Below are 24486 nucleotides of genomic sequence, written 5' to 3' on the forward strand. Positions count from 1 at the left end.
AAGTGCTGTGGAATGTATCACATTCTCCACCAGTTCTGCAGAGATTTAGGTTTTAGACAAGTAATAATTTTACAGACAACTAGGATGCTTAAAATCATTACCTTCAACCTGCAGCTTGCTTTGTCTCTCAGTCATTTAAGGTGAGTTTAGCTCTTGTGCCTCACTGTGCTGAAGCAGATTAGGGAGCCCTCACACATTCTTTTCTTCCAGCTAACCTGTAGGAGAAAAGAAAATATACACTGAGAAGTAATCAGGATGGCAAATTCTGCTCCAGAGGAGGATAACTGAACATAGCCTTGTGTACATTCTTGAGTGAGGTGCTAGGTCAACAGGCTTAATACAGTGTGCAAAGTTAACTGTCCATATGACTATGTGTGTCAGGGACTTAGAGTTTTGCAGGTATAAAAGTAAAGGCCAGCATGCTTCTGTATGATCTTTTGTTGCCATATATATAACCAAGAATGACATCTCTAAAGATAAAAGTGGTACCTCAGACTTTTAATGGGAGTTACACAGCTTACTGTCATTGTGTGTCATTCTGCTTTTCCACAGAAATTTGCCCCTTAAGTTTTGAAACACCTAACCAAGATTTGATGGAAAAACTAGTTAGCACTGAAAAAATGCTTCCTGTAATTATATATTCCTTGTCCAGCATCTGACATTGTCTACTCACTCTCTACATTTAAAGCTAACATTCAACTATTTTTATTTTAAAATATTTCAGATAGTTGTTTTTTTTCTCCTAAATAATTTTTTACGTAAGTCAGCGTGGTTGTTCCTTTCTTGTAATATTCCCTGTGGAGAAGTCCTATTCATGTTCACTCATGCTATAGCAAGACAGCATATCTATGTAATACATTTGCTTAATTGTCAGATACCATGAATTCAGAAGAAATGGTAACTGGGGTGAAACCTGCTCCTATTTGTTCTACTCGATTTGCTCCAAAGATTGCTTGCTCTTGACTTCACCTAAGAGCATCCTACTTTTAAAACCTGACAGTGCTAGTTCTGCATGAAGTAGAGCCAGTGTTATGGGATTTTTATGAATAAAATCCAGTGATATTCATAGCCTTGTAATCAATTACTTGGCCACTCGGCCAAAGATCTGTTGTACTGTAAATGTTTATACACTCAGACTGCCTCAAGGCCTGCATAATCATTTGGCATACACCATTTGGTCCACAAGTGTAGCGTGGCCTTGCTTACAAGATAGGATCATGATGGCAATTGGTAACAGCATACTGCAAAGTCCACAGACTACTGGAACCAGTAAATTTAGCCTTGGATATGACAGACTGATAGGGAATCTGATAATCATTTTAACTCGAAGGTTTTCTATTAAAATATATATGTTTCTGTGAAAATATATGTGAATGGATGTATATGGAAATATGTACAAACACATACACATCTAATAGACTAAATAGTATATTGCTATACTTTTTGCAGGAAATCAAAAAAACCATAGTCACTGAAACTCCTATTCATTGATACATCAAATATCCTGTTAAAATATGAGATCTGTTTTAGCATATGTATTCAGGGAACACAGTATGAAAGGGATAAAAAGATTCCTTGTTCAACTATGCTGCAGAGAACAAGAGCGAGAGGAAGATAGAAAAATAGTCACGAATAAAGGAAATTCTGTCTCTGAGTGAAATTTGTTAATGTTCTTTTGGCTAGCCTGCTGCCTCCTTCATTTCCAGTGTTATGCTGCCTTGAAAACAATCTTGTTACTGGTTGCAAAATGCAGAAAAGATTTGTTATGCTTAAACTACCTCTGTGCAGCCAGTTGCACAGTGTAAAGATGCACAACTGAAAGCAAATGCAAAAAATCTCCTGCTTTTAAAAACCAATCTCCAGATTTTTTGGTGTCTAACTAACGGTTATTGATACACACAGTTGCCAATATTGGCCTTATCAGTCAGAAAAGAGGCAGAGCAAACAAATAGAAACGGAAAATTAACACAAGAGAAAGGCATAAAATATATATTTTTTTCTTTGCCTAAGATACGGACAGATAGAAACCTAGATCACTTCTCTGGGGAAGAGTTAGTAAGGTAGCCATAGGTAGGTTGATCAGAGAAGCTTAAAAGTATTCTCATAGTGAGGAACTATTCTTGTTAAAATAATTTGCAAAACTTTGTTTAGGGTTTCTGGCTCTGATTTGATAAATCAAAAGGTTAGTAGGCTGCGTAGCATCCGAGAGGATGAGCAGCGCAAACTGCTGCATCTGTTCGCTGCCTCTGTTGGCTGTGCTCTGGGAGCTGCGCTCTAGGCCTGGCTCTTATATAGGCCTCTGCCTAGCAGTGACTCACAAGGGTGCTTGACCCACCCAATCAGGAGCCACCTGAAACAAAAGGCAATGGGCAGAAACTGAACCACAGGAAGTTCCATCTGAACCTGAGAAAAAACTTCTTCACTGTGAGGGTGACAGAGCATTGGAACAGGTTGCCCAGAGAGGTGGTGGAGTCTCCTTCCCTGGAGATATTCAAAAGCCGTCTGGATGTGATCCTGGGCAATATGCTCTAGGTGACCCTGCTTGAGCAGGGAGGTTGGACTAGATGATCTCCAGAGGTCCTTTCCAACCTAAACGATTCTGTGATTCTGTGAAAGCTGGCCAGAATTGAATCCCTCTGTTCCAGATATTTGCTGGGTGGCAACAAAGTTGTGCTTGTAACATTTTTCCTTATGGCTCATGCAGTGTACAGCTGGGGGAAATGATGCTTGGGTAAGGTTGGATGGGGTTGCATGCCTGTACTGGGCATGATCCCTTAAGCCTGGTGGACAGTTTAGGAAAACACTTAGGCTTTTTATAAATTGGTATAGGAGAGCAGACCAACAATTAATCGTTCCAGAATTAGAAAAAAACAGAGATGTCTTAAAACAAGTTGTCTTACACAGGTAAGAATCAAAAATTCCAACTCGTTATTGACTTGCCTATGCCATCTTGGAAATGCTTTGTCATCACGCGCTTCCTGATGGTTCAATTAAAATAGATAATTTAGAATGATTGCATTAAGATAAAAACATACTCATAAATTTTACAATGAGTGTGAACTCAGCTGATTTGAAAAATCAAGCTCTCAAGAGAGATTTCCTTGTGAGGTATCTTCCTGTTAGGGCCAGGCTGGAATTCAGCTGAGTGAATGCACAAGATCTGGTTTCACACATTGGTGGTGGTAGGATGTTCAGAGTGTTTGGTTGTTTGATTGGGATTTTTAAGAGAGAAAATAATTCTACCGGTAGGACACTGGAAAGGAACTATTTGATAGGGAGAAAATTGTTCAAAAGGTTCTGAAAGCCAGATTTCTAAAGGTATAAACTTTTCAAAGGGTGGATTTGCTCAGCAGTGTAAAAACTAACTTGCAAATAACTAACATAAAGTTAAAAACATAGGTCCAGAGCCTCGAAGGTCTTGAAATACCTAATACTGAACTCTGACAGAATTCATACTACTCAGCCCTCTTGTACAATCCCTCTTGTCCAGCAGCTCGGATGTCTTAGTTTTCCTAGATGTGCCTAACATACTGTTTCTACTCGTTCCTAGAGCTTCTTCCATCTTATGAAGAGCTTAACTATTAAATGCCTATCTTACGCTTAACCCATTGAGGATCTTTGAACCATGCTTTTTTCCACCTACATTCCCAACAGCTTGTTTGTTAGAAGCGCTATAAACATCACTAATGCACAATGCTAGGAATGAATTCCAGGCAAAACAGGGAAGCCACATACCCTTTCATTCAAAAACACACTGAGAAGAAGAACTGATAGCTGTACCCTTTCAGACAGTGGTTAAAAGTGGTTAAAGACTATTGGGTTAAATGGACAAAGAATTAGCATCTTTTGCCACTACTTTGTTCTATATGGAGTTATATGTGTTCTAAGTCAGATGAAGTAGATGGTGGAAAACCATCTGATTTGTGAATTTTTCTGGGAGGCAGATGATCAGGTAGCTGTACAGTGCTGTCAAGGATTAAGTGTTTCTCTACTTGTTCAGGAGCAAAATTTTTAGCAAACTTTGCTAAAGTGCTTTAAAGTTTATTTGCCACCAGTGTTAGGTGGGAATATGACTTTCTTTCAATGTATGCATCTAAAAGAAACAACTGAGAACCTGTCCCAAATGCTTTTTTTTGGTGGTATCTTAGCTATTGATTTTTGTAGGCAATAGGCAGGTATTTGCTTAGGCCTTTTGAAAGCCTTTCTTCACACTTACTTACCTTTAAGAACCTATGCTTCTAGGTGCCTAAATCACTTTGGGAAAGAGGATTTCAATTCCTGGTCAAATAAATATAATTCCTGGGATTTACAGCACATAAACACCTTCTAATTTATGTTGGCTAAACAATTCACCTCTCTGCTGGCTCTTTCTTGTTGAAGTGTGCCAAGCACTATGATTTAATTGTAGAGATACTTTTTTGCATGAGTTAAAGAATACTCAATTTTCATTGGTTGCAAAACTTAAACAAGTCATCTCTAACACGTGATAACAATTCTGCAAATAATGTCGAAGCACTTTATGTTGGTAAAAGAGTAAAGAAATGATAAAATCTCTAGAAAAATGCCTAAAAAAAGTACAAGGGATATCCAAATTTCATGACAATTCAGTTTAAAAAACTAGAGCATCAAAGCTTCAGTTTGCTGTTGTTCAGTATTTTATTGCAATGTTCAGTATTTTATTGCAATGTTAAATACCTATTCTCCTTGCAGCAGAAGCCTGTGTCTTGACATCAAACTGTGCCTAGACTAGCACAAACAACTAGCGCTGAGAGGAATAACAGTAGCGTCTTCTGATTTGCCTCGGGAGGCCTGGGCAAATTGCCACAAATTACATTTTAGCAAGCCAGGTAATAAAAAAATGGTTTTTTAAGTCTGTATGTGAACTTTAGCGATTATTGTCCTGCTCTTAAGGAAAAGGCTTGTTACCCTAGCTCTTTCATTTCAAGTACTTGTCTTTTCATTACCATGGAAATTATAGCAATGAGAAGTACCATTAAAACAAGTAAATGCATATTTTTGAATTTCAAATGATTCCTTAAATTACCCACTTCAACAAATTTCCCCTTTTGGTACAACACTATTTATTTTGTATATAAGCAAAGAGATATACTATATTAATGTAAATAATTAACTGTGCACAGCTAAGGCTACTTTACACTTATCATCACTTTAAATCATCCATCTCATTATCTAAAAAAGCTCTGTAAACCTAAGTACATTTCATATCACCTGAGGCCTTGCAGACACTCTTTACAGATGCTCAGGTCAAGTGACTTGTCCAAATTCATATAGGATGTCAGCAGCAAAGCAAAGAATAGTATCCTTCAGGCCTCACTCCTAGATCTCTGCTCCAGCCATTAAAATCTTTTTACTTTGCAACATTTTTACTTCATAAGATATTGTATATGTGAAAGATTGAAAATCTAATTTTTCCAAATAAATGAAAAAAATTACACTTAGTTGTGGTGCTGGAAGAAGGGATAAATTATGGTCTGCAGACACTGTAGTGAGTTTTTTTCCCTCATTACTAATATTCTCTTGGGAAAGGCTTGCCTCATACATATGCAGATGTGCCACATCCCGCATAGTCCTTCAATTTAAACCACATTTTTCCTCTCTTCTTTCTGTACCATGCTCATTTTGTACATAGCTATGTACAATACCAACTTTTAGAATTGTCCCTGGTAATTGTAAATGAGAATTATAAGTAGAATTGAAAGTTGCAGGGACATGTCTTATATTTGTTCCAATCTTGCACTTTCTAGATAGGGTATCACTCCTGAAAGGTAGCAGAACCTGGTCCAGTGGCAGTCTTTTGTCCCCTGCTGGAACCTGAATTTGAACTGTTAGTTGTAACTATGTACTGGTAGTACTGGTGCTACTGGTAGTACTAGTACCAGGTACTGTATGACTGTAACATGATGAAATGTAAGGAAGAGGATGAGAAAAAAGGAATCCCACAAAGAATCCTGTTTTGAGCATTTTTTGCTTCATGCACTATTGAAGGGGATGAGATAAGAAGGGAAGCTTTAAAAGTGGAGGGAAGATGTTCATGTATTGAAAGAGCTAGGGTAGATCTCTGGAAATTTGAATTTGGCTATTCCTGGTTCTTGCTTTTGTAAACTTGAGCAAGTCATTTCATCTGTACACGCCTCTGCTGCTAGTCTGTAAAACAGAGATAACCATTTCCTTTGTATGACTTGCCTGTTTAGATTCCCAGTTTAACAGGGAAGAGACACTCATGCTACGTATTTTCTAAGAAGGGGCTCTTCAGCAAGGTCCTAGTTTCGTCCGGGTTCTCCAAGTGTCTCTAGTTGTGAAACAAGTAATTATAATAACTCTCTAAAGTTGTGCAGTGCTGCATGGTGTGTTTCCTAGCTGACTTTATTACACTGCTGTAAGGCCAGAAACAGACAATACAGTTACATTTGGAGGCTGAAATGTCTAAGAATCCTGACATGTTTGGTGCTTAATTCCTTTCCCTCCTGACCTAAGGCTTGTCTTGAAAATGCCATCCTTGCTTATTTTCCTCACTTGACATTTTTTATGAAAATCAGGTGGAAACAGAGGACTATGTCCTATGTACATGTACACGAAATCATGGAGCTCCCCAGCTGGGTTTTCCCAGGGTTAGGTACTTCTGGGAATCTTCCTGCTCCTCAGTGCCCATGGGGGGCTTAACTGTCATCAACACTAACGAGAATTGCATGCACACTTGGAGAAGAGACTTGTCCCTTTCCTCTGTGCATGTTTAATTACCATCAGACCAAGGCTGTATAACATAGGTTATGTTACGTAAGAGATGGTTAAAAAAAATGAGAATCAAAGGGCTTGTTTAGAAAGGCGTGCACATTGCTCGGTGGGGAAGCTCTGCCGTCATGGAGAGAGAGACGGATGGAAGACAGGAGGAAATGTCATATTTGGGGAGCGCAGACTAGCCTATGTCTGTGACTGATAGTTTGGATTTCCTTTGTGGTATACAATCAAGACATGCTGCTGAAAATGATTAGCTGTAGAAGCACGATGCTAACTTTTTCTTTAAATCTCTTTTCCTTCCTGCATGAGGCTTGGAGGCTGCTGTGCTGCCTCTTGCTCTGACTTTCCAGTGACCTTCCATTAGGCTGTAGTGAAGAGGAATAAACTGAGTGAAGGCAAGATTAAAAGGCCAATCATTGTATTTGAGAGAGTGGAAAATGAGTACTAGGAAAGTGCAGAGGGGTCTAGTGCCTGTCTTCCAGTCCTAACTCTGACTTCCTCTGTAACCAGTTTGATTCACATTAGCTGCCACTCTTCAGAATGAAGCCAAATGTGTTTTTTGCTTTCTCTACCCCACAAAGTACTGAGTACCTTTTCCCAGATAAGGACTGAATGGAAGCACATAATGAGCAACAAGCACACAGGCAGCTCATGGACTTCAGATACTGAGGGAGATGGTTTTTGGGGGGTATTCGTTTGTCTAAACTATTTTTCTGGATCGAGGCCAGAGTGCTGAACTTCTTGCAAAGAGTTGCAGTCCTTATGGACGGTTATGTTATGGGGCCTGTTTTGAGGAATGAGTGTACCGTGAGGTACTGTGCAATACCAGATTTCTGCAGAAGTTGTCTGGAGTGAAGGAGTTCACCAGATCAAAGGACTGAACCTTATATAGTAAAGGCGAACACGGAGAAATGTATATAACAATCTAAAGCACACTGAAGGCTTCTCTCTCTGTCACTAGAAAGGTCGGACTACCTTTTACATGAACTCTGCATCTAGGTAGTAATACTGATGCCGGACTGTGCAGCAATCGATTTACATCACAGGTACAAAGCAATCCTAACAGTTACATATTTACCTATAAAGAAAAAACAGGGACCTTTCAGACATACACAGAGCGTTTAGTCCCAGTATACTGCCTCTGAGGTCTCAATGCACAAGTAGAAAGAGGAAGACGCAATGGTGGCCTCTCTGCAGAGTTGTAATTTCCAGGCGCTCTGACAGCTGTAGGGCCAATGGCCGTTGCACTGCTACTAGTTAGAGAAACGTTTCGGAAGCTGTAATTTATACTGTTTATGTTCAATGCACAGTTAATCTATGAAATGAAGGAAAACAAAGGCAATTTAGATCCAGCCGTCCATAAAATAGGTCACCAAAGAGCTGGTTTAATATGCCACCAGTAGGAGCATAGCTGTGATGAGATAATGCTGAAATGCGATCAAATGAGCGTATATATTTTCATGTAAACAATGGAAGCAGCTTTTACTGGAACTTTGTAAAGAACAATATAGCATCAACAATGAACCAGTTTCTAGACCGTTTAATAAATACGCTGTGTGTAATATTGGGAATGGAAGTCTGCACCTTGCTGTAGCTGATTTCTAATTAAAGAATAAAAGGCTCAGTTGAAGAGCAGAACTAAGCAGTGTGCATTCAAAGCAATAGGAATAGCCTACTCGTTTAACGATGCGTTATTATGCTTCTTTCTCTCGGAGATCTCTTCAGTTTTCTGAAGTTAAATATGATACATATGGGAGATAGATTGAAGTACATTAATTGCCTTATTCATCACACCATTAAAATTATAGGTCTGGCTACAGAGTAGCTGCAACGTCTTATTGTATTTCTGGTACACATCATTAGTAAAAGCACTGCTGCTTGCGGTATGCAAAATGTGCTTCCTAAATAACCGTGCAGTGATTTGGGGCTCGCTTATGCAACATATTGCTACAAACTATTGTAATACCCCTGGCGCTTGCTTAAAGTGGTTGGGCTAGTGATGGCATTAATGAGGGCGGCGCTGCTGCAGTATGCCGAGCACGCTCGGCGCCTCGGCGGCTCTTTGTGTGCGGCGCGGCGCGCTCCCGGCGCGCTCCCGGCGCGCAGCGCTGGCTGCCGCGTCCGTCCCCAGGGCCGAGCCTGCCGTCAGATAATGAACCGCGCTGCAGCCCGGCGGAGGGGGGGAGCGGGCGAGGGGAGAAGACTTATTATTCCTTCACTCTCAAACAAAACAAAATCATTGAACTGTCAGGGTCATTAAGGACCCTGGGGTTGTCATGGAAACGACCTTTGGGGGTTTATGGCTGTTAATGCATGAGTGACTGGCTGCATTATATGCGTGTGGAAGGGGTCACAGTTTTCTTGGTGGCTTCCGAAAAAGGCTGGGGTGGACGGCTAGCGTGCAGAAAGGAATCGCTGTGCTCTGCGGTGTGACTAACTGTTCTGAGTGTAGCAGGCTTGGCGGGGGCAGGGTGCGATCAAAAGCTTTCCTGACAAATATTTAGACAGAAACATAATTACTTGTGAATTTTGTTTCAGTAGCAACGCAACCTATCTTCAAGTTTCAGGAAATAAAGTCAGATTTCCTCATCTTTTTAGGACATTTTTAAAAACCTGCAATCAACTAATTTTGCTTCAGGTAGATTATTTCAGGATGGCAACGCTGAGCACAACCTAGAAACAGGCAGTAAATTTTAGAGCTGCCACAGCCAGAGAAAAAAATGTGAATGTACACAGCTAATAAAACTAGATTTCTTCCCTGGTCTGATACAGACTTCCCGTGCCACCCTGGGCAAGTCATTTAATTGGTGGTCATCTTAAAGTCAATACAAAACACCAGTTGACTTCCAAATTGCAATAACAGTGTCTGTTGAAATTGAAGGATAATTGATTTTAAGAATGTGTTTCTAAGGCTATAAGTACCCAGAAAGAGAATTTACAATAAAATTACATGAGAGATTATTTTTGTCTAATTTTTTACAATTGCACCTGGACGTCATCCTGGCATTTTACTTTATCAGCCACTCTCTCCTGGCTGATGAGCAATAAGATTGTTGCACTTCAGTAAAAACTACCACACATGTCTCCATACAAAGAGAAAAAAGAAGGGGGAGGGGGAGACAAAGAGGTAGCAAAGCAGAGATAATATTAATGATTCCCCTTATGGGCAGTGAGAAAATATCAACCACCCAGAAGACAGAATATGAAGGATAAGGAACATCAATAACATTTTTTTTTTATTTTTGCATTGTATAGCACTTTAGATCCATTCGGTTTTATTCTGCAAAAAGGTCTGTGTTTACAATATACAAAGGAGCTGCATTCTTGCTCCCCCAAGCTTGTTAGATAAATGAATGCAATTGCCGAGTTAAAACTGGAGGTAGAATATAACTCCATCTGCATTGTAAAAGGGTAAACCTAGGTTTAGCTATTCTGAATTCAGTTCCCTTGACTTTTTCATAGATTTTTTGAGTTATCTGAGGAAAACTACATAATATTTCCTGACTCCACCTATCTATTATAAGGAAGGAATATTCTCACTTTTGTGTTTCATACATACCTTGTATTAAAGCTCATAAGGTACTAGATCAGAATGCCTCTCTAAATATTCCTGATAGAAAGGTCAATAGCAGAATGCTAAACATAGGAGTTTCATGGCCTTGTAGGCCATCTTACGTTCTCTTTGTGCAGCCTCAGAAGTTTCTTGGTGTGGCTGAGCGGTGCATATACACTGAGAAATTTGCTGAAGAACATAATGTTATTTATTGCATTGATGTACTCATTTCAGAGGTTCTGTTTTATTCCTTCTTGTAATTACACCAATTACAGCACAACTCTGTTACAACTGTGAATTTTCACTTAAGCAGGTTAAGAAGATAAAGGAATATCGCTGAAGCACTGAATGTGTTTGAGCTACTGGTGAACTGGAGTAGTTCAAGGTTATGCAACTCCTTTTTGAACTGGCAAAACTTCTGGCAAAGAAGTTATACAAACACTGCAGAATTCGAGTAGAACGGAATTTAGTAAAGCTAAAGAATGTGGGCAATTTAACCTCATATCATGGGTATGAAGGCAGCCGTTGTTATGTAGTTTGTGTTGAAAGTAGTTAATGAAACTAAGGGAAAAATGTGGTTGAAGACAGTCTTACTAGACTTTCTTTCCATAGACAGACTCTTTAGGCATCTCTATGTGTCAACTGCTAGTGGAGGATTTGAGGCTTACTGGCAAACATTCTCTTCAGTTTTGTCTTGCAATTTTATATCTTCTGGTACAGAAGGAAAAATAAACTGTGAAAGCTCAAGACTGAATTTAGTCAAACTCAGCGTTAATTTGTTTCAATGCAAAGCTTTGCATTGGCCCAAATCCCCTTGAACCAGGGCCAATGCACTCTGAAAGCTTGTAAGCCTCAAGAATTGTTGATTTGACTTGCCAGCCACCTGTGATACTGGTGATACTTTCTTTTTCTTGAAATCCTTTCTTCCCCTTGGTTTTTGCCTTCTCTATCTATTTCTGCTTCTCTTCATGCTTCCTCGCCTCTGCTTCTCCAGGATCTCCTCTCCCCCGCCACTTTCAATGAGGATCCCGTAGGCTCTGTCCTTGACTGTCTTATTTCTTCCCTCTTCATTTTATTTCTGGCATTTGCAAATGGTATTATCTTACTTTGCTTTTATTTCTATGCTGCAGGTGTACTTCTCTGATACTAAACTATTTTCTTCTGTCTAAACTAATATCCTGGCCTGTTTCTTTCTGGTATCTGTGTGCACATTTAGTTATTAGTATAATCGCAGTCTCTCTAAATCAAAGCTGTTAATCTTCTTCACTTCTCCTGCTATATCCTTTTATTGATATTGTCAATAAAGCCTCCATCCTTTCTGTAATTTTAGGAACATCTTTGTGTTTTGATTTCTCTTTAGGTCCTCGAATACAGAACACATCAAAGTCGTGCAGATACTTTCTATAGAGCCTCTGAGACGCAATTTTTCCTAGACATCTACAGAACTAAGGTTTGTCCAGGCTCTCTTAATTTGATATCTTGATTATTTTAAGATAAAAAAATGCATTTGTCCTTTGGTCGGGGCAAATGCAGCCTCATTTACATAAATCTGTGAAGATAACTGTTCTAGCATCATCTTGACCATGCCCGTCTTTACACCCTTCAAAAGACTTCTCTTTCTCTATTGCATTAATTATTAGCCTCAGTCTTAATTTTTTTCAGGGATCTCAACAGTGTGTCTCAGATAGCTGTTCAGCTGATGATTGTTCTTCTTGCCAGTGATACCAGTCTTCATTGCTGCCTGTTACATTTTCAGTGCACTGTCCATAAAGTTCTGCAGCAGTCATGTACTTACATTCTTCAAGGTATCTCTAAACTTCCCTACAAAAACACTATAGTGAGTTGCCTGCTCGTATGCTCACCAGTGTGCTCCCTCATTCTCTCTCTCAATGTGCATAGGTTGTGCATTCTTTTTTAAAGCTAGTTCCTAGGCTATAGCTCTCAGGATTCATCTGTAGATTTGGGAAATCAGAAAGTTAGGAGAGGTTGCTTGGCTCCTCTCCAGACTGAAAATAGCACATTGGCCAAGAAATGTGTATAGCATTTCATCTTGAGCTCCTTATCATTGTTTGTTTGTTTTCTCTCTTGGTTAACCAAAATACCCACTGATCACCTTGATAGAAAGGCTAACAATATGACTTTTTAAATCTGGAAGATACATACATACATACATACGTACACACACACACACACACACACACACACACACACAAATGTTGCATTGTACAAGTTTTAGGTAAATGTTTGGATGCTTGGTGATGAAATATATTACCAGCCTAAAACCAGTCTCGCCAATCAAATTTTCTGTGCCAGGTAGATTAGAAAAAGGTTGATGGACACAGTTCTTACTAGGTAACTAGTTTTTGACAGGTGTTGCGAGACTTTTAGCGTTCTGAGATCATTTATACTCCCATTAGAAATCAGATAGAAATTAACCTCCCTCCTAACATATTTTATTTATCTTATGAACATGGTTATAGGAATAAACATAGACATAAAAGGGTGAGAGAAAGCTTCCTTTGTCCACTGTTCCACATGTTGCCACATGTATTTCAATGCACTAATTTTCTGCACTAATTTCTTCTCCTCTTCCTGCTATTTTGGATAAATGCAGTATATATAATCTTTCAGCATTTAAATAATTCAGAGTGTAGTATTGTGTTAAGCTTTCTTTGCTCTTGTCAGTAATATTTTCCTTTCGGATGTTAGTTCAGTAAGAGAGTTTCAGTCAAGTGCTCATCAAGGATAAAATCTGAATCAAGAGAGATTAGTTACAGCAATAGTTATGGCTGCTGTAAACTGGGGTAGCTCCATTGATTTGTCCTGAACTGTGCTCATTTACAGCAGTTTAAGATCTTCATTGCTACTGCACTTTCATGGCAGCCCAAGGGGAACTTAGCACAGGAGTACCATACAAACCAACCAGGCTCAAAAAAGTTGATGATATTAATTTTCTCCCTTGCTCTGCAGGGATTACTTTTGTAATTACACCAGGTTCTGTAACTGTCTTAGATTTGTTCAGTGCCAGGGAACCTGAATTTGCATCAAATACTGCATAATTCATATGGCATGGACAGCAATTATGAGTTAATTGAGGGGTGTAATGTTTAAGGAAATGGTACATTATAAAGAACATCAGGAATGTTGGAATGAAAAAATGCTCTTCAGCCCATTGAGGCTCATTTCTTTTAATATTGTTTTCTTTAAAATAGCACTAATTGTCTTCTGAAGGACACACGAGAACCCTAAGTTCCCTGCTTCTGCAGCATTTCTTGTTGAGGCAGTATGTGAGTCATTACTCTTTCTGGGATAAGTAATTCCAGTGTCAGGTATGAAATTATTCCTTTCCATGTTACCCACTTTATTGCAATGTATGCTTGATTATCTCTTACCAAATAAATCAGATATATTTCAATTAATACACTGCTCTTAATCCTTTCTCACCTTTCAGATGGTAGGAATTAAGTATTATAAACTATCTATACTGTCATTGCTTTTGTTCCCACAGTCAACCGAATCGTCCCTTTTCTCTGAACCTCCTCATATGTTATAATATCTACTTTTGTACGGCTGGCTTGAATGGTTCACTGCTAATTTGAACAGAGCTTCTGGCCTGTTTCCATGCCTTTGAATAATGAGGACATTTAGCACCGTTAAGAAAATGTTTGTGTTTTGCATTTCAAGTGTTACTGTGCCTACATGCACTGTAGGAGAAATCCACCTCGCTCACACAAAGCCAATGTCATCAGGCTTTCAAAAAGGCTCTAAACGGAGACTGGGAGATGAAATTCAAACGTCCCAATCTATAGGCAGGTCACAGAGCTACGACAAAGGACCTTGACATCTGTTACTCCATTCCTGAGGCTGGAGAAAAGCTTGGGGCCACTCTGGGCTCCGGGGCTCGTCCCCAGGATTCCTTTAGCTGCTCCCACCTCCGCCAGGCCAGTTTGCTCAGCTCTGAAATGATGTTCCCAGTCGGAGCATGCGGGCACACACTTGCATAGTTTGTCAGACCATAATATCCTGTACTGCTCTATTTTCTGCACAATCTGATGTGAAGGGCCTTTGTTTTTATATGAACCCTCTGAACCTACCATTTGAAAAAAATAATCTCTTAACAACTAAAAATGAGTGTGCATTTCTTTTTAACACTTGAGTATGCAGCAGAGAGTCAGTTTTGGTCCAAAAGAAACAGCATTAGAGGGGCTGTTTTCAGTCCATTTCAAAAATCGCCCTTGACATTAAAAGAAAAAAGTGATTCTTGTGTTTGTTTTAATTTGCGTTGAAAGTGTTTAAGTTGGCTGAAAAGAATATGCAGAAAAATGTAGTTTTAGTTCAAATATTCTGATATATTTTTCCTAAAATTCCATTTTAAAAATATGCTTTGCTATAAGCTTATGAAATAAGGGGTGAAATGCTGTGTGATCATAATCAACGGAGAATTGTATATTCCATTCAACAACGGAATGCACAATTCTATTGGACACTGCAGATATTTGCTATGATAATTTGAATTTTTTTATCTAAAATATGTCAAATCAACAAGTTCACACTGAATACCAGAGGTAACTTCTTAATCTATGTGAGAATAAACAGTGATAGGGAAAATAAAGTGGCTAAATTACCTGTATAAATTATATTATTATAAACTATTCACTCCATTCTAGCTAGGACACTGTACATGTGCACAGTACAGCATATAGAGCAGCAGAAGATGAAGTATCTGCTTCTGTCGGAAGAATTGTTGGATGTAATTTGCTAAAACTCAGGGCTTCAGGAGCAAAGGCACCTCAATTACCTTAATTTTAATATAATTACCACCTCACACAGATGGGTGATTATTTCATCATTTTTAGTGATCCATGTATCCAGAAAGGTCAGTGCTAGCTTCTTACAAAACCTATCTCGAATGGGTCAAATCCCCCTTGTCATCAGACTCTGCAGTATAATGGTCTAGGGTTATTCTTGGGGAATTCCTCTCTGACCTTATTTCTGTACTTCTCAAAATCTCTATTCATTCTTATTATTCTGAAAAAAAATTGTTTATGAGCCAGTGCTTTTACTCTCCCCCTTCCTGGTCACTCACAGAAAGGCTGAACACCACCAGTTATATAGTTCAAAGGCTCAGTGCATCCTAATGCCTATCTCTTTTCTCCCTAACATGAGTGTTTTCTTCCATTATTCCTTCAGGTAGAGTACCTATTTCTTAACAAGATTTTTATCTAAATTCAACCCTAGGTTCCCAGATTTCTCTAATAGCTTGTTTGAAGACAAGAGAAAGATGGTAGTTCTAATCGTTCTGGGCTTCAGTAAAGCATTTGATTTGCTGCCACATGGGAAATTTTTTGTTGAAGCCAGGGAAGATGGGGATTAGTACAAGAATTATAAAGTGGATAAGGTACTTGCTAAAAAGAACTGACAGTAGAGTTGTGCTGAAAGAGAAAGTAAGGCTACAAGCAGGTGATTCCTCAAGGATCAATCTTAGGTCTAATCTTTGTTAATATTTTCATTAATGAGCTAGGTACAGAAAATGGACATCTGATGATATTTGATGAGAAGTGAATAAGGGAGATATCACCTTCAAATAGGAGGATAAGAATGTCACAAAAAAACTGCATAGTCTGGCTAGAAGTTGGATTAATTTAATGTTAAAAATGTAAAACAATAAATCATACTATAACCTGGAAGCTATTTAGGTGGAAACAGCAGAGGAAGGAAGAATTCTGGGTGTTTTAACATTAATCACAGTGTAATTATGAGTCACCTATGCATTGCAGCTGTGAAAAAGGTGTGATTTCAGGGTGTGTCTGATAAAATAATTCACATAGGGAAGTGCTGATAGCATTGCAGTAGATTCAAGCAAGATTGCTTCTGGAATGGTGAGTACAGCCCTAGTCTCTTAGACAAGAAAGATGATTTCAAGTTGAAACAAAAAACGTTTACAGGGATGATCAGGGAAATAGATTTCCTACTTTATAAGAGAAGAAAAATACCTTGGTTTGCTTAGCCTGACAAAATGATTTTTTTCTGCTACAAGAAAAGGTCAGGAAAAAAAAGGACTGTTTGTCTTTAATGGCAATACTGATGCAAATGCAACTGGACATCCTATGTTTTGGAAATCAGAAGTAGTTTCAAATACCATAGAAGGGCTGTTCTGAAGCAGTTGCCCTGTAGTAGCTAAGGGTTTAAGAAACTTTGGTGGCTTTTAAAAGAAGTTTGAGAGTTGAATAGCTTTATAAATGTTTACAGATTCATCGCTGAGACATGCTCCCTTCCAATTTAAAATCAGCACCATGACACTGTCCTATTAACATAAAGACCAACCATATGAAGTCATCAGGAAATTTAGCAAACTCAGAATTGCAAAGGTTGTGTAGCAACGTTTTCTTTTACTATGTAGAGCTTAGGAGTAAGTTAGAGCCATACTTTACAGCTAAAGTTAAGGTATGGCTCTTATACATATCATGTTTCATATACCTTGTATTGATAAGAAGCAAAGGAGAATTAGAGGAGAAATGAAGATGAGGTTCATAGAAGTCATTTAGAATAAGTATTTTAATTAATTTGTTAAATTTATATTATCTCTTCATGTTAAATATTTTTATTGTGCATCTTGGAATGTCAGTAAGAGTATCATGTATGCACAGAACAACGTATTCGGTGAAAGTATTCAGTAACTATTAGAAAGTGGGAACTGGTTCTTGTAATAAATTTAGTAGAGAGGAAATAGATTTTGTAAAGTGGTGCTCGTTTTCTTCTAAATATTGGTTTATTTCTTGTATTTACCACTGTCAGCCCTTGTCAGGTCCTCTCTGGGCAGTTGTTCTCTGGAGCTGACATGTTAATGCATTCAGTCTTGTCTAGTACTGAAGGCTCAGGCCTTCAGTAGCCTGACCACTGTTTAATAACCATCTGTCCAGTACCAGACCTCAGTTCTTGCATTATAGGGCCTTTCTTTTTTCAGTTAATTTCACTGAAGGTATTTGAATATTTTTCTTTTAATGCTCTATTTATAGACTGTAGTGAAGACTGAAAGTGGTGCTGAGAAGTTAAGATAAGCGTAGGATTAGTGAAAAGTAGTTAATCATCTATCCTAGTGCAGTGGCTGTAGTAATGGCTTATGATGTCTTGAAGATTTTGGCAAAGATGGGATAGGAGTCAGGTTTGTCTCTATCAAGAAGAGATTGGTGCAGAAAGCAATGATTTGAGTATGCAATGGAGTCTGATTTGGAGCTGTTACAGCAGGGTATTCTAAGGAGTTGTGTATGTTGTCTGCTCGTGCTAAACCAGTATGTCTTCCTGGCACCTTTTCTCTCCTTTTAAGACTCATTAAATTATAGCATCTTTCAGTTTTGGCCTCACAAAGCTATCAAGCAAATACTTGGGGGAATTCTAATAAGATATGTTTGAATTGGTATCATTATCTAGAAACCTGCTTGCATTGAGTCCTCCTCTCTATTCTGTGGTGAGGAACACAAAAGGGACTGTACATGAGAACAGGAGGTAAAGGCTGAGCCCTGTGGATTAAAACCCTTCCTGTTCCCCATGAGGATAACAGATGGAGTCTTTTCTTTGGAAGTAGTTGCTGTTTTGAACATAGGTGGTAGGGTTACCCCTCTGGTGGCTGCCCAGCCAGCAGCAGTGGGTTGGCTGCGAGTGGGGACAGGGCACGCTCCTGTGCAGCACTGAAGCAGCAGTGCTTCTCCGCTCAGAGAGAGGCTGAGCATTGCCCTGCTACATACAGCAAAGTACATAACCTTCTGCTGTTCAAGTCCCAGAAACAGGAGTGTTGTCTGTGAGAGAGCGCTGGCTTAGTGCATAGAGTGCAAGCGCACTGAAAAGGAAGAGAGCCTCTGAAAGGAAGAGGCCAAAGAAACCACCACTTCAGTAGGAAGATAAACATGGCCACTCAGCAGCTTTTCTCAGCTCAGCCAGGATCTGTGCCGGACTGCTCAAGAGAAGGGAAGCTGGCCAGCTAGCTGATTTAATCCCTTCCTGTGGGAGGTCCCAGGAAAACAGTGGGGTCCAGGTGGGAAATACAGAGCCTTGTAAGGTTGTCTCTAATCTCGGTGCCTGAGCAGATTTGACCCATCACTGAATGCCACTGGATGTGGCACTTGATGTCCCAGGGATTTTGCTGTTTAAAAACTGCTGGATTGATTGTATGTTTCATATTGTATTTGTTTCCAAGGACTTGGAAAGGATACCCACGTAATGGTGTGCTGTGTAGAAAATAACTGGGTTTAACTTAGCTAATAGAAGCAGTAACAGTTTGATCAGAGTAACTTTCCCATCCAACTTAATTATTTCTGCTAATATATTAGTTTACAAAAAGAGTAGAACAGGATATTATGCATTAATAGACCAGCATGCTATTTCTGGTACCCAGGCTAGCTCATGCAGAGGCAACTTAGATTACTTTGTACAGCACTACAGTATAACATGCTACAGTATCTTAAGGATTAGGCCAGTCTTGAACTATACAGATGGTGATCTTAGTGTGCACCAAATTCAGTAATAAATACTTATTCGTAAGACATTATTAATTAAATCATGTGAAACGCATTCGTTTGAGCCAGGGCAGTTCCCTATTTTAGCTCTGAACCAATATGTTATCAATATAAAACACAGCAGGATGAAGTTAAAACTTCCCTAAGGATGATATTAGGCACCAGTGATTTTTTTTTTTTTTTAAGCTCGAGTCTTAAACAGATGTATACAGTAAGAAAAGAACTGCCAGATGTATAGTTTCTTGACAGTGTTTCAAAGCCTAAGCATTAAAGGCCCGAGTTAAAGGTGAAGTTTGATCTTAATTCTGTAAATGCCAGGAAAAACATTCTGATAAGTTTCAATTATGTATGGAATTATTAAAACAACTTATGTAATTAAAAGTATTTTACATAAAACAATTTATGTAATTACTACTTTATAAAGAGTAAAGGTCATTTGGGCAGATAACTTGCAAGTCTTCAAGAAATTAGGCACATGCTTACCTTTACGTATGTGAGCAAACATTGAAAACCAACAGAAATATCAAGCTCCTCAGGTGAACACATTTCTTAAGGGCTAGAATTTAGACCTAGTCATCCTCCACAGAAAAGCCAAGTTCCTCTTCTAAGAGCAAAGGCCAGTATTTGAGTTAGCTGTGGAGCTATGGCCTGCATGCTTCGTTAATGTAATTTCTAATCAGATAATTTGGAGTCAGTGGCAAGTTTGTATGCAGAGCAACTTGTCATGCTGTGCCTGTTTAGCTAGAGAATTCAACTCCGTTATCAAGACTCTTTACTAAGAACATTATTTCCTATTTTTGGTACAATTAGTTCAAAATAATGTAAGAATATCAACTGTCTCTGTTGGCAGCAATTTGCTAACAAAAAATGCAGAAAATAAAGGAAAATATGATTGTTTAGCATAGATGGGGAGTAAATATTTTGTCATATTTTTGTTTCAGCTTTCTTGGGATAGTCATGTTTATAGTGTGATTCATAGACTTATGACAGATTTAGTGGATGATCTGCATGGCTCACCCTTCAGTCCACAGGCAGGAGCTATAATTGGATAGCTTTTAAGAAAAAAATACTTGAATAGAAATACATTATTTCCTCCTTATCTCAAATAAACAAATTTAATAACTGATTGAAACTGCCCTGACTTAGTGTGGCAGAATTCCTATGATTTTTATTTATAGTTAAGTGTAACAACCTTTAATAGAAACTTTGATCTGGTCAGGAGAAGAGTCAAGAAGGAGAGCCAAGACTGTATAGGGAAATTCTTCATGTTTTCTTTATGACATTTCTCAGCCGGGCTGAGAAACATGTTGAAGTCCCTCATGTGCATTATACAGATTTCGATGGAAAGTTTAGAACCAAAACATTTTGCCTAAAATCCCCATACAGTCCCTCATAATGCCTTGTGAGAAATGTTGACATACATATGTCCTCCAGGCTGGCCTTGTTTTATGCCTTCCTACTGTGTGGAAGGAAGATAGTGATCTGCTGTGGCAGTCCTGTCACTGCAAAGCATCTTGGCAAACACTTTTCAAGAGAGGAGGAGAGCTGCTGGTAAATTAGGCAGCAAAATAAGACATTTGAACTAATATTCCTGTGAGATGTATGAAACAAAATATTTGCTATTCCAGGATGGTATGATTTCTCCAAAATGTCATAATTTATACATAGAAAAGAGATGCTGGAAACTTGCACTGAATTTGTCTAGCATTACATCTGGACCTTTCTGAGCGTAAAGAAACTTTACAGGAGAGTGAGACTGATTCAGTAAAGATATACTTATGTCATGAGACCCATACCCATAATAGGCCAAAGTAAAACTTGTGTTTGAAACTGTCCAAAATCCTAGATAATAGTTTAAACTGTGTAGAAGCTGTACTGTTTTAGCTAGAAAATTTCATATGCTTATATTCTCCAGACTCCAATATTCTTTATTCCTAGGAATGAAAAAGTTGAAGTAATTAGGAAATAGAACTTATAAATAAGAAAAAAGTAAATGGCTTGATACATACACTGCTTCAATTCAAAATGCAGTCTAGTAAGTAACTAGACTGTGATCACTTCTATTTCTTGCTTTTTAAATATATTTTAAAACATACTGGTTTTCCTGAATCTGGGTAGGCTGGTTATATTGAAATCTGGTGCTTTAATATATGCCACTGTTAATGGAGCCATAATGAGCAAGCGGTTCTGGGTATGCTTTAGGAGGACTGTGGGGCTGGAAGAGGAATGAGACAACGATGCTGAGAGGTACATTGCTTCCCGCTTCTGCAACTGTACAACACCCTTACAGTGTCATGAGGTTCACAAAAACGTTAAAATAATCCAGTAACAGACAGACTGCTAGAGACCACAGAGCTAGCAAACAGCTGACAGGTTCATGTGTGATTTACATCGAGTATTAATTGATGAAACCTGAGACCACTGTGGGTGATTACTGTGCAGATGAGTAGTTTCTCCTGCTGATGTGAAAGGCCTTCCTTTCCTTTGGCTCACACCCAAGTGCCCAGAGTATCACTCCTCTGAGAGCCTTCCTGCAGCCTAAAGATGCCTAGACCATTCTTGTTCTCCTGATGCTCGTGATCTCCACAGTACCTGCTTGCTGCCCTCCTGCTCCTTGGGATAACAGCCAGGCTGGGACCCCACAGCCCAAATCACGTTGTAGCCAAGCCCCAAAGTGGCCTTGGCTGGCATTTGGAAAATATTTCTGTGAGTGGTGTCCAAATGCTTGTGAGCTAGCATTAGAGCAGCAAACTAAGTGTCCTGCATGTGTCCCATCCTCAATGTTATCTCTATCAGAGTTGAAAGTTGAACTCAAAAGTCCCTCATCCTGATGAAGAAGAAGCGTGACTGAGTTACCTGCTGTGGGACTGGGCCAGAGGGCATTTGCTTCCTGCCCGTGCCCTGTCTGTCCAGCTCATGGGAGGAGGAGCACAGGGAATGCATCCAGTTGCCATGTGTCCTCCCACCATGGGCTCTGCACTGAGGCGGTCCCTGAGCTGAGCGCATGAAGATTTATAAAGCAGATGGGGAGTAGATCTACTCCTTTTATTCTCCTGACAAGTAGTAGGTCACCCTGAAGATAGGGCAAAATCACAACAGTGGCCCATTCACATGAGCGGTCACAAGGGTCTGATGACTTCCATGAAAAGATGATATCTTATTGCGCTGGCTAGTTTTAGAGCGCCCCTGTTATCTGTCTGTTTTACCTTTTTTAAAAAACACTAATTGAATGTTAGTTGTTTTCATAAAATTCAAGTAAAGAAACCCTTTTAAGTGACTTTTCTTTCAAGTTCTAGAAAATGAAGTCAAATAAGATGTTTACTGTTTAAGATTTCTTGTTTCACAGCTTGATTTTCTTTTCTTTTTTTTTTTTTAAGGTAATCCCATGTGATAAAATAAGAAAATATTTGATAAATGATGGTACTATATAATGCAAATAAACAGTGGTTATTTTTCTTTGGATAGTGTTTCCTTTAATTTCCTAAGGTATGCTGGACTGCATGTTAACGTAACCAGATATTCACTGTAGCCTAGATCTTGTTATTATAGCTTAAATGATTTACCCTACCAATTTGCTCTCGGTATGTAATAGTGCTTATATAAATGGGTGAGCTAGAGTTAATTGCTACACAGTTCTTTTTATTAGGGCTATAGGGGTTAGTAGCCCACACAAGTTTATGAAAAAAGATATATACATTTACAAGCATGTTGATCTGATTAAGTCTGAGAACGATCATTCTGAACATGTAAATAAATACATGTAAAAAGGAGAAGAGTAGCTTTTAAAGAAAGATCATCCTTTGCTTTCCCTTATTGGAAGGCAGATGTTTTTTTCAGTTGATAATTTTGCACAGACTTTTATTGTGTTTTCATTTTCATGGAATAATATGCATCCCAAAAAGATTCAAGCTCCCCAGATTTGAAGGTCGGGGTGTGTGGGGGGGGGGGGTTGTTTCTTAGGAGCATGAGTTGCGTAGCTGTAATGCATTCCACATATTGTGATATCATCTCTGCTTGAATCCACCTATAAACCCTTAATTTTTTGTAAAAAACAGGCCTGGGAAGGCTATAATAAAATAGTGGCATTCTTTGTAAAATGTGGTATTATTTTACAAAATAAAGGTTGTTTAAAAACTCCTTTGGCAGGCTACTTAGCTTTGCCAGCTAAGCACCACTCAGAAATAGATCCCTTAAATTTCTAACAGATTTATTCTGCTGAATTTTTTACTATCTTTAAGAACTCAATTCAATTTAAACAATACTTAAAATATACACGTGAATTCTGTGTTCATTAAGAAAAATTTGCTTAAAACCAAGCATATTTAAATATTTTTTTTTGAGATGCACAGTTTTAATTTTTCCATTAAATCAAGGCCTGTTAATGATATCTGGAATAATAAAACATGGAAGTAGATGAGAAAAACATTGTTACGTGCCTAGGGTTTCATATGAGCATCTATGATCATTGGTTTGTTTAACAAGGACAGAAAGATGTGTAAGAATCTACGCCTTGCCTCTGTTGTGGGAACAGTGTCCCCGTCATGCCACCGAGCAAATCTGAGCAAACTTGATCATGATGTATCTAAAATTTCCTCCAACATTTTTCATAAAATTAGTCACTGTTGTGATTGCAGAATATTTTTAAATTAACCTTAGCCAGCTTTAAACTAGCTGCCTTGAGGGCAGTTAACAGCCTAGCCAGGGCAATGCCAAGCTCAAGCTACCTCCTTGAGCTCTTAACAAACTTCTCTGCACGAGTTTTCTGGGAAACGTGGCAGTGCTGAACTAAACTGCTACTGGGAAATGTCTGAGCTAGTTTACTGCTAGTTTAAGGGTGATTTAAAGCTATGTTCCTGCTGTACTACAATCACACAGTAAGCAAACGCTGGCACATGAATAGGGATCCCAGTGATTGGACTGTAACCACACGACCAGATTAGGAATTTTTATTAGGGAGGAAAGCCTACATTTACCTACTTTACCTACATTATCTCACAGAAATCTGCTAGAAGGTTTTTTTTTTCTTTTTTTTTATTATTGTTTATAATTGTTGTGACTTTGCTAACAAACTATACAATCTTAAAAAATGTCCATTTATGAATAAATGCTGCTAATGAAAGTTAAAATAAGCTGCTAATGAAAGTTCCCACAAAAGGCTTTATGAGCAAAAGTGAAGTATCTTGCTTGCATTGTTTTCCTGTTGCAAGTTTTAATCAGTGTGCTAGAGAAAAAAATGAATCCTTTTGTGCCCAAAACAGTGTGTGGAAAAAATGTTGTTTCCCTTTGTCTGCCTTGTTTTGTTTTCTGCTCTGACATTAATGCATATTTTTTTGTGCACAGTTGAGCTGGGTATTAGATTATCTTTGGTCAGTGAGCACTTGGTGAACAACCAGGATTTTTATGTTGCTAGAACCAACAAGGTATGCACTGCGGTTTCAGAGAGAATTGCAGCCTTTTTTGGAGAGAGTGGCAAGTCTTTTAGTTTTCCTTTCCCTTATGCCATTTGCACTTTGTTCTTTTTTGAAGAAAAAATGTTATTTGTGGGGTTTTTTTGGGAGGGAAAAAATGCAATTGACATATAGGCTTGAATGTGCTCTTTATGTAAATGTTATATCTGGGGTTAGGTACAGCATTATGTCATATACACAATATATTTACAGCAATTTT

Source organism: Struthio camelus, chromosome 7 (assembly GCF_040807025.1).
Source record: "Struthio camelus isolate bStrCam1 chromosome 7, bStrCam1.hap1, whole genome shotgun sequence".
In the NCBI taxonomy this organism is placed as follows: Eukaryota; Metazoa; Chordata; class Aves; order Struthioniformes; family Struthionidae; genus Struthio; species Struthio camelus.